Genomic DNA, 13,117 nt, shown 5'->3' on the forward strand with positions numbered 1-13,117 from the left:
CCTGCACTCTCTTCCATACCACCACAATTTTACCACAAACAGGCCCCTATCACAGCACAACTCTGGCTTCATCTACAGGTCCTACCACAACCTCAGTCAGCACACACAAACACACAACAACTGCACCCATTTCTAGCTTGGCCACCACAACTGCAACCTCCTCTAGTCCAACCATCTCGCACACGACTACCCTCCATACAGGGTCCTCCCGCAATACCACAGGTTCCTCTCCTCTCACCATTAGCACTGCTGGCATTACATCCACAGTTCCAACACAGTCCACTACTCACACACAACACAGTACAACCCATCATCCGTCTTCAACAACTACCACTTCACAAACAACAACCAAGACAATGCCATCTTCCTCAGCTATCCCATACAACACACATCACCTGCTTCTACCACAAACACTTGTTACCTAACTGTGCACTAGATACCAATAAATCCTGTACCAACAGGTACTACCTGCCCTAGTCTTTCCCCATATCACCCCCAACTGCTCATGGCACGCAACAGGCCTCCTATCACAGCACCAATCTAGGCTTCATCTTACAGGTGTCCTACCGACATCCTCATCGTCAGCCACACACAACCACACAACTAACTGCACCATATTTCTAGCTTGGCCACCACAACGCAACCATCCTCTAGTCCAACCATTCAACATGCTGGTACTCCGCACTACACAGGGTCCACACTCCATGCCACCGGCTCATCTCCTCTCACCATTAACACTGCTGGCATTACATCTACAGCTCCAACACAGTCCACTACTCACACACAACACAGTACAACCCATCATCCGTCTTCAACAATCACCACTTCACAAACAACCACTCAGACAATGCCATCTCAGCTGTACCATCCGCCACACACACCGCTTCTACCACAAACACCGTACCCACTCTCACACCTACCACTGAATCCACACCAACAGGGACTCGTGCCCTCTCGTCCCATACCACCACAATTTTACCACAAACAGGCCACTATCACAGCACAACTCTGGCTTCATCTACAGGTCCTACCACAACCTCAGTCAGCACACACAAACACACAACAACTGCACCAAGTTCTAGCTTGGCCACCACAACTGCAACCTCCTCTAGTCCAACCATCTCGCATCCGACTACCCTCCATACAGGGTCCTCCCGCAATACGACAGGCTCCTCTCCTCTCACCATTAGCACTGCTGGCATTACATCCACAGTTCCAACACAGTCCACTACTCACCCACAACACAGTACAACCCATCATCCGTCTTCAACAATCACCACTTCACAAACAACCACTCAGACAATGCCATCTTCAGCTGTACCATCCGCCACACACACCGCTTCTACCACAAACACCGTACCCACTCTCACAGCTACCACTGAATCCACACCAACAGGGACTCCTGCACTCTCGTCCCATACCACCACCATTTTACCACAAACAGGCCCCTATCCCAGCACAACTCTGGCTTCATCTACAGGTCCTACCATATCCTCAGTCAGCACACACAAACACACAACAACTGCACCCATTTCTAGCTTGGCCACCACAACTGCAACCTCCTCTAGTCCAACCATCTCGCACACGACTACCCTCCATACAGGGTCCTCCCGCAATACCACAGGTTCCTCTCCTCTCACCATTAGCACTGCTGGCATTACATCCACAGTTCCAACGCAGTCCACTACTCACACACAACACAGTACAACCCATCATCCGTCTTCAACAATCACCACTTCACAAACAACCACTCAGACAATGCCATATTCAGCTGTCCCATACAACACACACACTGCTTCTACCACAAACACCGTACCCACTCTCACACCTACCACTGAATCCACACCAACAGGGACTCGTGCCCTCTCGTCCCATACCACCACAATTTTACCACAAACAGGCCCCTATCACAGCACAACTCTGGCTTCATCTACAGGTCCTACCACAACCTCAGTCAGCACACACAAGTACACAACAACTACACCAAGTTCTAGCTTGGCCACCACAACTGCAACCTCCTCTAGTCCAACCATTTCACATGCTGGTACCCACCACACAGGGTCCACCCTCCATACCACAGGCTCATCTCCTCTCCCCATAACCACAGTTCCAACACAGTCCACTACTCACACACAACACAGTACAACCCATCATCCGTCTTCAACAACCACCACTTCACAAACAACCACTCAGACAATGCCATCTTCAGCTGTACCATCCGCCACACACACCGCTTCTACCACAAACACCGTACCCACTTTCACACCTACCACTGAATCCACACCAACAGGGACTCCTGCACTCTCTTCCCATACCACCACAATTTTACCACAAACAGGCCACTATCACAGCACAACTCTGGCTTCATCTACAGGTCCTACCACATCCTCAGTCAGCACACACAAACACACAACAACTGCACCCATTTCTAGCTTGGCCACCACAACTGCAACCTCCTCTAGTCCAACCATCTCGCACACGACTACCCTCCATACAGGGTCCTCCCGCAATACCACAGGCTCCTCTCTTCTCACCATTAGCACTGCTGGCATTACATCCACAGTTCCAACACAGTCCACTACTCACACACAACACAGTACAACCCATCATCCGTCTTCAACAATCACCACTTCACAAACAACCACTCAGACAATGCCATATTCAGCTGTCCCATACAACACACACACCGCTTCTACCACAAACACCGTACCCACTCTCACACCTACCACTGAATCCACACCAACAGGGACTCGTGCCCTCTCGTCCCATACCACCACCATTTTACCACAAACAGGCCCCTATCACAGCACAACTCTGGCTTCATCTACAGGTCCTACCACAAGCTCAGTCAGCATACACAAGTACACAACAACTACACCAAGTTCTAGCTTGGCCACCACAACTGCAACCTCCTCTAGTCCAACCATTTCACACGCTGGTACCCACCACACAGGGTCCACCCTCCATACCACAGGCTCATCTCCTCTCCCCATAACCACAGTTCCAACACAGTCCACTACTCACACACAACACAGTACAACCCATCATCCGTCTTCAACAATCACCACTTCACAAACAACCACTCAGACAATGCCATATTCAGCTGTCCCATACAACACACACACCGCTTCTACCACAAACACCGTACCCACTCTCACACCTACCACTGAATCCACACCAACAGGGACTCGTGCCCTCTCGTCCCATACCACCACAATTTTACCACAAACAGGCCCCTATCACAGCACAACTCTGGCTTCATCTACAGGTCCTACCACAACCTCAGTCAGCACACACAAACAAACAACAACTGCACCAAGTTCTAGCTTGGCCACCACAACTGCAACCTCCTCTAGTCCAACCATCTCGCACACGACTACCCTCCATACAGGGTCCTCCCGCAATACGACAGGCTCCTCTCCTCTCACCATTAGCACTGCTGGCATTACATCCACAGTTCCAACACAGTCCACTACTCACACACAACACAGTACAACCCATCATCCGTCTTCAACAATCACCACTTCACAAACAACCACTCAGACAATGCCATCTTCAGCTGTACCATCCGCCACACACACTGCTTCTACCACAAACACCGTACCCACTCTCACAGCTACCACCGAATCCACACCAACAGGGACTCCTGCACTCTCTTCCCATACCACCACAATTTTACCACAAACAGGCCCCTATCACAGCACAACTCTGGCTTCATCTACAGGTCCTACCACATCCTCAGTCAGCACACACAAACACACAACAACTGCACCCATTTCTAGCTTGGCCACCACAACTGCAACCTCCTCTAGTCCAACCATTTCACACGCTGGTACCCACCACACACGGTCCACCCTCCATACCACAGGCTCATCTCCTCTCCTCACAACCACAGTTCCAACACAGTCCACTACTCACACACAACACAGTACAATCCATCATCCATCTGCAACAACAACCACTTCACAAACAACCACTCAGACAATGCCATATTCAGCTGTCCCATCCAACACACACACTGCTTCTACCACAAACACCGTACCCACTCTCACACGTACCACTGAATCCACACCAACAAGGACTCCTGCACTCTCTTCCCATACCACCACAATTTTACCACAAACAGGCCCCTATCACAGCACAACTCTGGCTTCTTCTACAGGTCCTACCACAACCTCAGTCAGCACACACAAACACACAACAACTGCACCAAGTTCTAGCTTGGCCACCACAACTGCAACCTCCTCTAGTCCAACCATCTCACACGCTGGTACCAACCACACAGGGTCCACCCTCCGTACCAGAGGCTCATCTCCTCTCCCCATAACCACAGTTCCAACACAATCCATTACTCACACACAACACAGTACAACCCATCATCCGTCTTCAACAACCACCACTTCACAAACAACCACTCAGACAATGCCATCTTCAGCTGTACCATCCGCCACACACACCACTTCTACCACAAACACCGTACCCACTCTCACACCTACCACTGAATCCACACCAACAGGGACTCCTGCACTCTCTTCCCATACCACCACAATTTTACCACAAACAGTCCCCTATCACAGCACAACTCTGGCTTCATCTACAGGTCCTACCACAACCTCAGTCAGCACACACAAACACACAACAACTGCACCCATTTCTAGCTTGGCCACCACAACTGCAACCTCCTCTAGTCCAACCATCTCGCACACGACTACCCTCCATACAGGTTCCTCCCGCAATACCACCGGTTCCTCTCCTCTCACCATTAGCACTGCTGGCATTACATCCACAGTTCCAACACAGTCCACTACTCACACACAACACAGTACAACCCATCATCCGTCTTCAATAATCACCACTTCAGAAACAACCACTCAGACAATGCCATATTCAGCTGTCCCATCCAACACACACACCTCTTCTACCACAAACACTGTACCTACTGTGATTGGTACAACTGAATCTGTACCAACAGGGACACCCGCCCAGTCTTCCCATACAACCACTGCTATGACACACACAGACTCCTATCACAGCACAACTCAGGCTTCATCTACAGGTCCTACGACAACCTCAGTCAGCACACACAAACACACAACAACTGCACCCATTTCTAGCTTGGCCACCACAACTGCAACCTCCTCTAGTCCAACCATCTCGCACACGACTACCCTCCATACAGGGTCCTCCCGCAATACCACAGGTTCCTCTCCTCTCACCATTAGCACTGCTGGCATTACATCCACAGTTCCAACACAATCTATTACTCACACACAACACAGTACAACCCATCATCCGTCTTCAACAACCACCACTTCACAAACAACCACTCAGACAATGCCATATTCAGCTGTACCATCCGCCACACACACCGCTTCTACCACAAACACCGTACCCACTTTCACACCTACCACTGAATCCACACCAACAGGGACTCCTGCACTCTCTTCCCATACCACCACAATTTTACCACAAAGAGGCCCCTATCCCAGCACAACTCTGGCTTCATCTACAGGTCCTACCACATCCTCAGTCAGCACACACAAACACACAACAACTGCACCAAGTTCTAGCTTGGCCACCACAACTGCAACCTCCTCTAGTCCAACCATTTCACACGCTGGTACCCACCACACAGGGTCCACCCTCCATACCACAGACTCATCTCCTCTCCCCATAACCACAGTTCCAACACAATCCATTACTCACACACAACACAGTACAACCCATCATCCGTCTTCAACAATCACCACTTCACAAACAACCACTCAGACAATGCCATCTTCAGCTGTACCATCCGGTACACACACCGCTTCTAGCACAAACACCGTACCCACTCTCACACCTACCACTGAATCCACACCAACAGGGACTCCTGCACTCTCTTCCCATACCACCACAATTTTACCACAAACAGGCCCCTATCACAGCACAACTCTGGCTTCATCTACAGGTCCTACCACATCCTCAGTCAGCACACACAAACACACAACAACTGCACCAAGTTCTAGCTTTGCCACCACAACTGCAACCTCCTCTAGTCCAACCATTTCACACGCTGGTACCCACCACACACGGTCCACCCTCCATACCACAGGCTCATCTCCTCTCCCCATAACCACAGTTCCAACACAATCCATTACTCACACACAACACAGTACAACCCATCATCCGTCTTCAACAACCACCACTTCACAAACAACCACTCAGACAATGCCATCTTCAGCTGTCCCATACAACACACACACTGCTTCTACCACAAACACTGTACCCACTGTCACAGCAACCACTGACTCCACACCAACAGGGACTCGTGCCCTCTCGTCCCATACCACCACAATTTTACCACAAACAGGCCCCTATCACAGCACAACTCTGGCTTCATCTACAGGTCCTACCACAACCTCAGTCAGCACACACAAACACACAACAACTGCACCAAGTTCTAGCTTGGCCACCACAACTGCAACCTCCTCTAGTCCAACCATTTCACACGCTGGTACCCACCACACAGGGTCCACCCTCCATACCACAGGCTCATCTCCTCTCCCCATAACCACAGTTCCAACACAATCCATTACTCACACACAACACAGTACAACCCATCATCCGTCTTCAACAACCACCACTTCACAAACAACCACTCAGACAATGCCATATTCAGCTGTACCATCCGCCACACACACTGCTTCTACCACAAACACCGTACCCACTCTCACACCTACCACTGAATCCACACCAACAGGGACTCCTGCACTCTCTTTCCATACCACCACAATTTTACCACAAACAGGCCCCTATCACAGCACAACTCTGGCTTCATCTACAGGTCCTACCACAACCTCAGTCAGCACACACAAGTACACAACAACTACACCAAGTTCTAGTTTGGCCACCACAACTGCAACCTCCTCTAGTCCAACCATCTCGCACACGACTACCCTCCATACAGGGTCCTCCCGCAATACCACAGGCTCCTCTCCTCTCACCATTAGCACTGCTGGCATTACATCCACAGTTCCAACACAGTCCACTACTCACACACAACACAGTACAATCCATCATCCGTCTCCAACAACCACCACTTCACAAACAACCACTCAGACAATGCCATATTCAGCTGTCCCATCCAACACACACACCTCTTCTACCACAAACACTGTACCTACTGTGATTGGTACAACTGAATCTGTACCAACAGGGACACCCGCCCAGTCTTCCCATACAACCACTGCTATGACACACACAGACTCCTATCACAGCACAACTCAGGCTTCATCTACTGGTCCTACCACAACCTCAGTCAGCACACACAAACACACAACAACTGCACCAAGTTCTAGCTTGGCCACCACAACTTCAACCTCCTCTAGTCCAACCATTTCACACGCTGGTACCCACCACACAGGGTCCACCCTCCATACCACAGGCTCATCTCCTCTCCCCATAACCACAGTTCCAACACAATCCATTACTCACACACAACACAGTACCACCCATCATCCATCTTTACCAACAACCAGCACTATCCCTCACACAACAATGACGTCTCCAGCTTTCCCCGCTAACGTGCTCACCTCTTCCACCACTCTCCCAGTCCTCACTGCCTCTGGTCCCACTGCCTCCACCCCAGTGGGTTTCCCATCCACCATGCCTTCTTCCTACACCACCAAGCCCTTTTCCTCCCCTCTAAGCCCTGTCACTTCTTTCTTGTCATCGACTCATAGAACCACCTCCTCTCTCATCTCTTCCAGTGGGGCAGTCCCCTCCTCCACCACAGAAAGCTTTACCTCTGGCCTGTCCATTTCTCCCCTTATTTCTCAGTCGTCTACCTCGTCAGCATCTTCCCCTGTCTCCAGAGGCCCAGCCAGCTCACTGCCCAGCGTCTCTCCTACCACCTCCACATTTGAAACCCCAGCCAGGACTACTCTGAATTCTCCTGTGCCCTCACGCAGCCTTCATCCTCCTTCCAGCACTGTTCCTGAGACCACTTCCTCCACAGTCCCCAATGTCTCCATATCTACTGGGTTTCATACAATCTCTCCCTCTAGCATAAGCTCTCCAAGTCCCACCCTGTCCTCTTCCTCCTCCCTCAGGTCCACTTCTGCCTCAGGTTCCCCCCCTTACAGCGTACCCGGCAGCCTCACTCTACTTTCCACCATTCTCACCACACCTGTGTCCTCCTACCCACCTTCCACCCGCACTCCTTCCCCATCCCTGGGCACGGCTTCCTCACCTCCGTCTCATCCAGCCACCACCTCTCTCTTCACCACTACCATGCCCTACCCATCTCCTCCGTCCGTCTTCAGCACGGTTCTACCTGCTCCTGCTTCTGTGACACCTGTGGCTGTGTCTACCCTGAGAACTTCCTTCAGCACCCCAGCTCTCCCCACTCTTTCCAGCCAGTTTACCACTTCCCAGTCAACTGTGCACACCACTCAAGTCTCCACACCGAGCTTGGCATCCAGCACCTTTGGATTGAAACCCTTCTCTTCCCCCACCACAAGCCTGACCTCAGCCTCATCCATAATTCTGACCAGCATGCTCCTGACCAGCTCCACCCCAGGACCATCCAGCTCCGTCTTCTCTCCAGCCAGCACCTCACTCTCAAGTTCAACTGGTAAGTTCTTGCTTCCTCATGACAACCTACGGTTCTTCATCCCCAACAGGCCTCGGCTGCCTTGGGGCAGGGGATGGGGGTGGCGGCCGGGTGGAAGGGAAAGAGGAGCCCTGTCCTCGATGAATCCCCACGGTGTCTTGTGTTTTCCCCCTCTTCATGGTAACTTTGGACCTTCAGGCTGCCCTCCCTCCTGTCTATCTGTCACCCACTCCCAGGACAGCCTGGTTTCCCTCAGACTTGACTTATCCCCTTGTAACTTCGCTGGCTGACCACCCACATTGTGGTCATTTCACTCCATAATCCAAGCATGGAGGCAAGAAGGGGTGGTCTGGGACCACTCCCAGCTGTCACTAGAAACTTATGACCTACCTTTCCTGAACAGGATGCGTTCTGTCCAGATGCTCATCCCATCAGAGATATTTTTTTAAATTTATTTTTAGTTTACAACATTCAGTTCCACAAGCTCCCTCTCCCCTCCCCAAGACAGCATGTAATCTGATACAGGCTATATACATTCATATGAAACCTATTTTCACATAAAGAAGAAACAAAACAGAACAAATGAGAGAGAGAGCAAACAGCCTGCTTCGATCTGCATCCAGCCTCCATAGTTCTTTCTCCAGGTGTCCAGGGCATTTTCCATCCTGAGTCTTTTGGAATTGTCTTAGATCCTCGCGTTGCTGAGAAAAGCCAAGTCTATCAAAGTCAGTCATCACACAATGGGGCTGTTACTTTGTATAATATTCTCCTGGTTCTGCTCCCCTCACTCGGCATCAGTTCATATAAGTCTTCCCAGGTTTTCCTAAAGTCCACCTGCTCATCATTTCTTACAGCCCAGTAGTATTCCATCACACCCTGTTCAGCCATTCCCCAGTGGATGGGCATCCCCTCAATTTCCAGTTCTTTGCCACCACAAAAAGAGCTGCTATAAATACTTTTGTACATGTGGGTCCTTTTCCCATTTTTATGATCTCTTTGGGATACAGCCCTAGGAGTGGTATTGCTGGGTCAAAGGGTAGGCACATTTTCATAGCTGTTTGGGCACAGTTCCAAATTGCTCTCCAAAATAGGTGGGTCAGTTCACAACTCCACCAACAATGCATTAGTGTTCCAATTTTCCCACATCTTCTCCAGCATTTATAATCTTCCTGTTTTGTCATGTCAGCCAGTCTGACAAGTGTGCCCATCAGTGATCTTGGCAAGGCTGCAGAAAACAGGAGAGTTACCAGAGGGCTGGAGGACAAACGGACCAGGCCTCAAACAAAGAAGAGAAGGGGATTGGCAAATGCTAGACTGTGACTCCTGACAAAATTCTGTAACTATCCTTAGAGAGATGACTCTTGAATGGCCAGAAAAGGAAACAGTGACCTCCAAGGGCAGCCTGGCTTCGTCCAGAGCGGGTCACTAATGGCACTTGCTCATCTGGCAGGTTGCTCCACGAGGGGAGTGATGGAGACACAGAGGTGTAAGCCTAGACTCAGCCTGAGAGATGGTCTTGGGCCAAGATGGAGTCCAGAGGCCAAAGGACAGGTCATTGAAGGGACTTGGGAACTGGCTAAGTAGCTGGACCCAAAGAGTCTTCATGAATGGCTGGTGGGAGGTCTTCAAAGGCAGGTCCAAAGCATTTGGGCCCAGCTGTGCACACGCTAACAGCTGCGTCAGAGACCTGGGAATTTTCAGGTGAAAAAGAAATTTAGGAGAAGTAACAGCTAAGGCCCCAGATGTCAGGAGCCCAGTAGATCTGAACAAGCAAGTTGGACCGAATCTAATTCCATGATATTTAAGAGGAATAAAACTATACAGCTGTTACACATAGATTTAAAAAATTTCTCCCCAGTACAAGATGGGGATGATGTGGCACTACAGCCATTTGTCTGAAAACAATCTGAGGGTCTCAATGGACTTCAAGATTAAGCTGAGCCAGGAGGGCTTCTTTGATCTTGGGCCACATTAAGGGGAGCTGATCAAAGTGGAGCTGTGCCCCGCCCTGGCTAGGCTGCAGGTGGACTGGTCATCAGTCCTGGCCAGGGCCACAGGTTAATAGGGACACTGACCAACCAGAAAGTGTCCAGAAAAGGGCAACCAGATCGGTGAAGGGCCTTCAGTTCATGCCAAATGGTTATCGGTTGAAGAACTGGGATATTCAGCCCCGAGATGCACAGACCAGCCATCTGCTCGACTGTCGTGTGAACAGGACGCCGTCAGCATGTCCAACATCAAAGGGATCTCTCTCAGATCCAGCCTTCGTCCTCACCCATTCACGGTTGGGGGGGGGAGGTGTTCCGGGCTCCATCCTGGGGGGAGACTCGCTGCATCGGACACCGTGCCTAGTCTGTGCTGGGGATGTGTCTATATGTGTAAGGGGCTGGGAGATACTAGAGGAAGCCTGGGGCACAGAAAAGGGCCTTGGAGGGCTTGGGTTCAGATGTTGCTTCCAACACTTACTATGTATGATTTGGGACAAGTTCTGGGCCTGTTCCCCAATCTGCAAAATGGAGACAAATCGCCTTTAGACCACAGCTTCACGGGGTGGGGGGGGGGGTGGCGGGAGGGCCTTAAAGAGGCCTAGAGATGAGGCGACTGCTCCCCTGGTGACAGAACCAGGGAGAACCCACTTGCCCCCAGGCGCCCAGGGTACTGCTCTGAGGAGGGCACTGGGCGGGGCTCCCCAGGACCTTGGGACGGGAGGACAGGAGAAAGCAAGATGGGCTCCCGGGCAGGCCCCAGTGAGTCCTCCCAGCTCAGAGCTGGTGAGTCTGGGAAGTCCTGAAACCAGAGGGCTTGTGGGGAGGAGTTCCTGAGCCAGGAGCCTGGAGTCTCTGGGCTCCTGTTTGTCTGTCCTGCCCAAGGTGCACGTGTGTGAGTACAGGTGCACACACGCACACACACAGAGTACACATGCATGTGCACACACGTGGGCTATCAGGCAGGTCTCACGGGGCTTGCTGGCCCCATGGCTCTCCAACTACTATGCTCTCTTGAATCCTGACCTTCCCTCCAGCAGGTGCATGCAGTGTGAAGGAGTACGAGGCAGAAATCACCTTCCAAGGGTGCACAGCCAACGTCACTCTGACCCGCTGTGAAGGATACTGCCCCTCCTCCGCTGGGTGAGCCTCAGAGCATCCCCCACCCCTGCCAGGAACTCCCGACCCAACTTCCCACCTCTCTGGGGGTGCCGCAGGGAGTGTTGTGTCACTCTGGCTGAAGTCAAGAAGAACTCACAGCCACCATGCTAGTTCAAAGCTCCCTCCCAGTGTGGTCAAACAGGGCGGCCATCCCACAGCAGGCAGAGCCTCGCTACCCCACCCAGCAGAACGTAGGGAGCTTCCTTCACATGGCCATAGCCTGCTCCTGGTAAAACAGGAATTCTTTTGTTTTGAGGGTTTTTTGTTTTGTTTTGTTTTTTGCAGGGGGGAAGGCAGGGCAGTTGGGGTTAAGTGACTTGCCCAAGGTCACACAGCTAATAAGTGTGTCAAGTGTCTGAGGCCACATTTGAACTCAGGTCCTCCCGACTCCAGGCCTAGTGCTCCACTCACAAAACAGGAGTTCTTTCTTAACCTGCGTAGATTTGGGGGGTTGTTATTGGATACAGGAAAAATAAGTGATCCCCTTAACCTCTAACTGAAAGTTAGCCTTTCTTCAATGATTTAAGAACCTTATTCTGAAAATGGACCCACAGACTTCACCACTGTCAAAGGGGTTCATGGCACACCAAGGGTTAAGAATTCCTACTATGGAATGGAAAGTGGGGGGCATCAGCCCTGGGCCCCCTCCAGGACACCAAGGCCAAAAGAAGCCCACGACCCTTGTGGGAGGCTTCTGGGACAATCCCCATGCCAGGAATGCCAAGGGGCACAGTCCTTCCCTACTGTCCTGAGCCCAGGACAGGCCTTGTCAGCCCTCTGCTGGGGAGCAGCTCAGGCCTGACCTCTGCTAATTGCTCTGTCCAGAATCAACACAGACACTTTGGAGATAGAGACCCATTGTGGCTGCTGCCACCCACTCTCCACCTCCAACAAAGATCTCCCGCTGCCTTGTCCGGACCCAGACCAGCCAGGAAGGAGGCTCGTGCTCCAAGTCCCAGTGTTCACCAGCTGCGTGTGCAACCACCAGCCCTGTAAATCCTAAGGGCAACGTCTGCAAGCTGCCTTGGATGCGGATGCCCAGGGCTCCGGATCGGGAGCTTTGGTCCCTTGTATCCCTAGTGCTCCAGGTAACCAGGCCTGGTCTCACCCAGCCAGGGTGCAAGAGCAGGTGTGGCTGCCCAGCTTTGGAACTCTGACCCTCACCCCGGCTGGTTGCCCAGAGACGGGGTCATTTGGACAGTGGGTCAACCACACATGAGATTTTGAGATTTTACCACACACAGGCCAACCTCCCGTGAACTGGTTAAAGGGTGACATCATTTCTTGTAAATTGTTCCTAGAATCTCCTAACCCTCAGAATGCATCTGTGCCCCGGCACAGAGCCGGAACAAGGCAAGGAAAGGCCCTGGGGCGG

The sequence above is a fragment of the Trichosurus vulpecula genome, chromosome 6 (genome assembly GCF_011100635.1).
Source record: "Trichosurus vulpecula isolate mTriVul1 chromosome 6, mTriVul1.pri, whole genome shotgun sequence".
Taxonomy (NCBI): Eukaryota; Metazoa; Chordata; class Mammalia; order Diprotodontia; family Phalangeridae; genus Trichosurus; species Trichosurus vulpecula.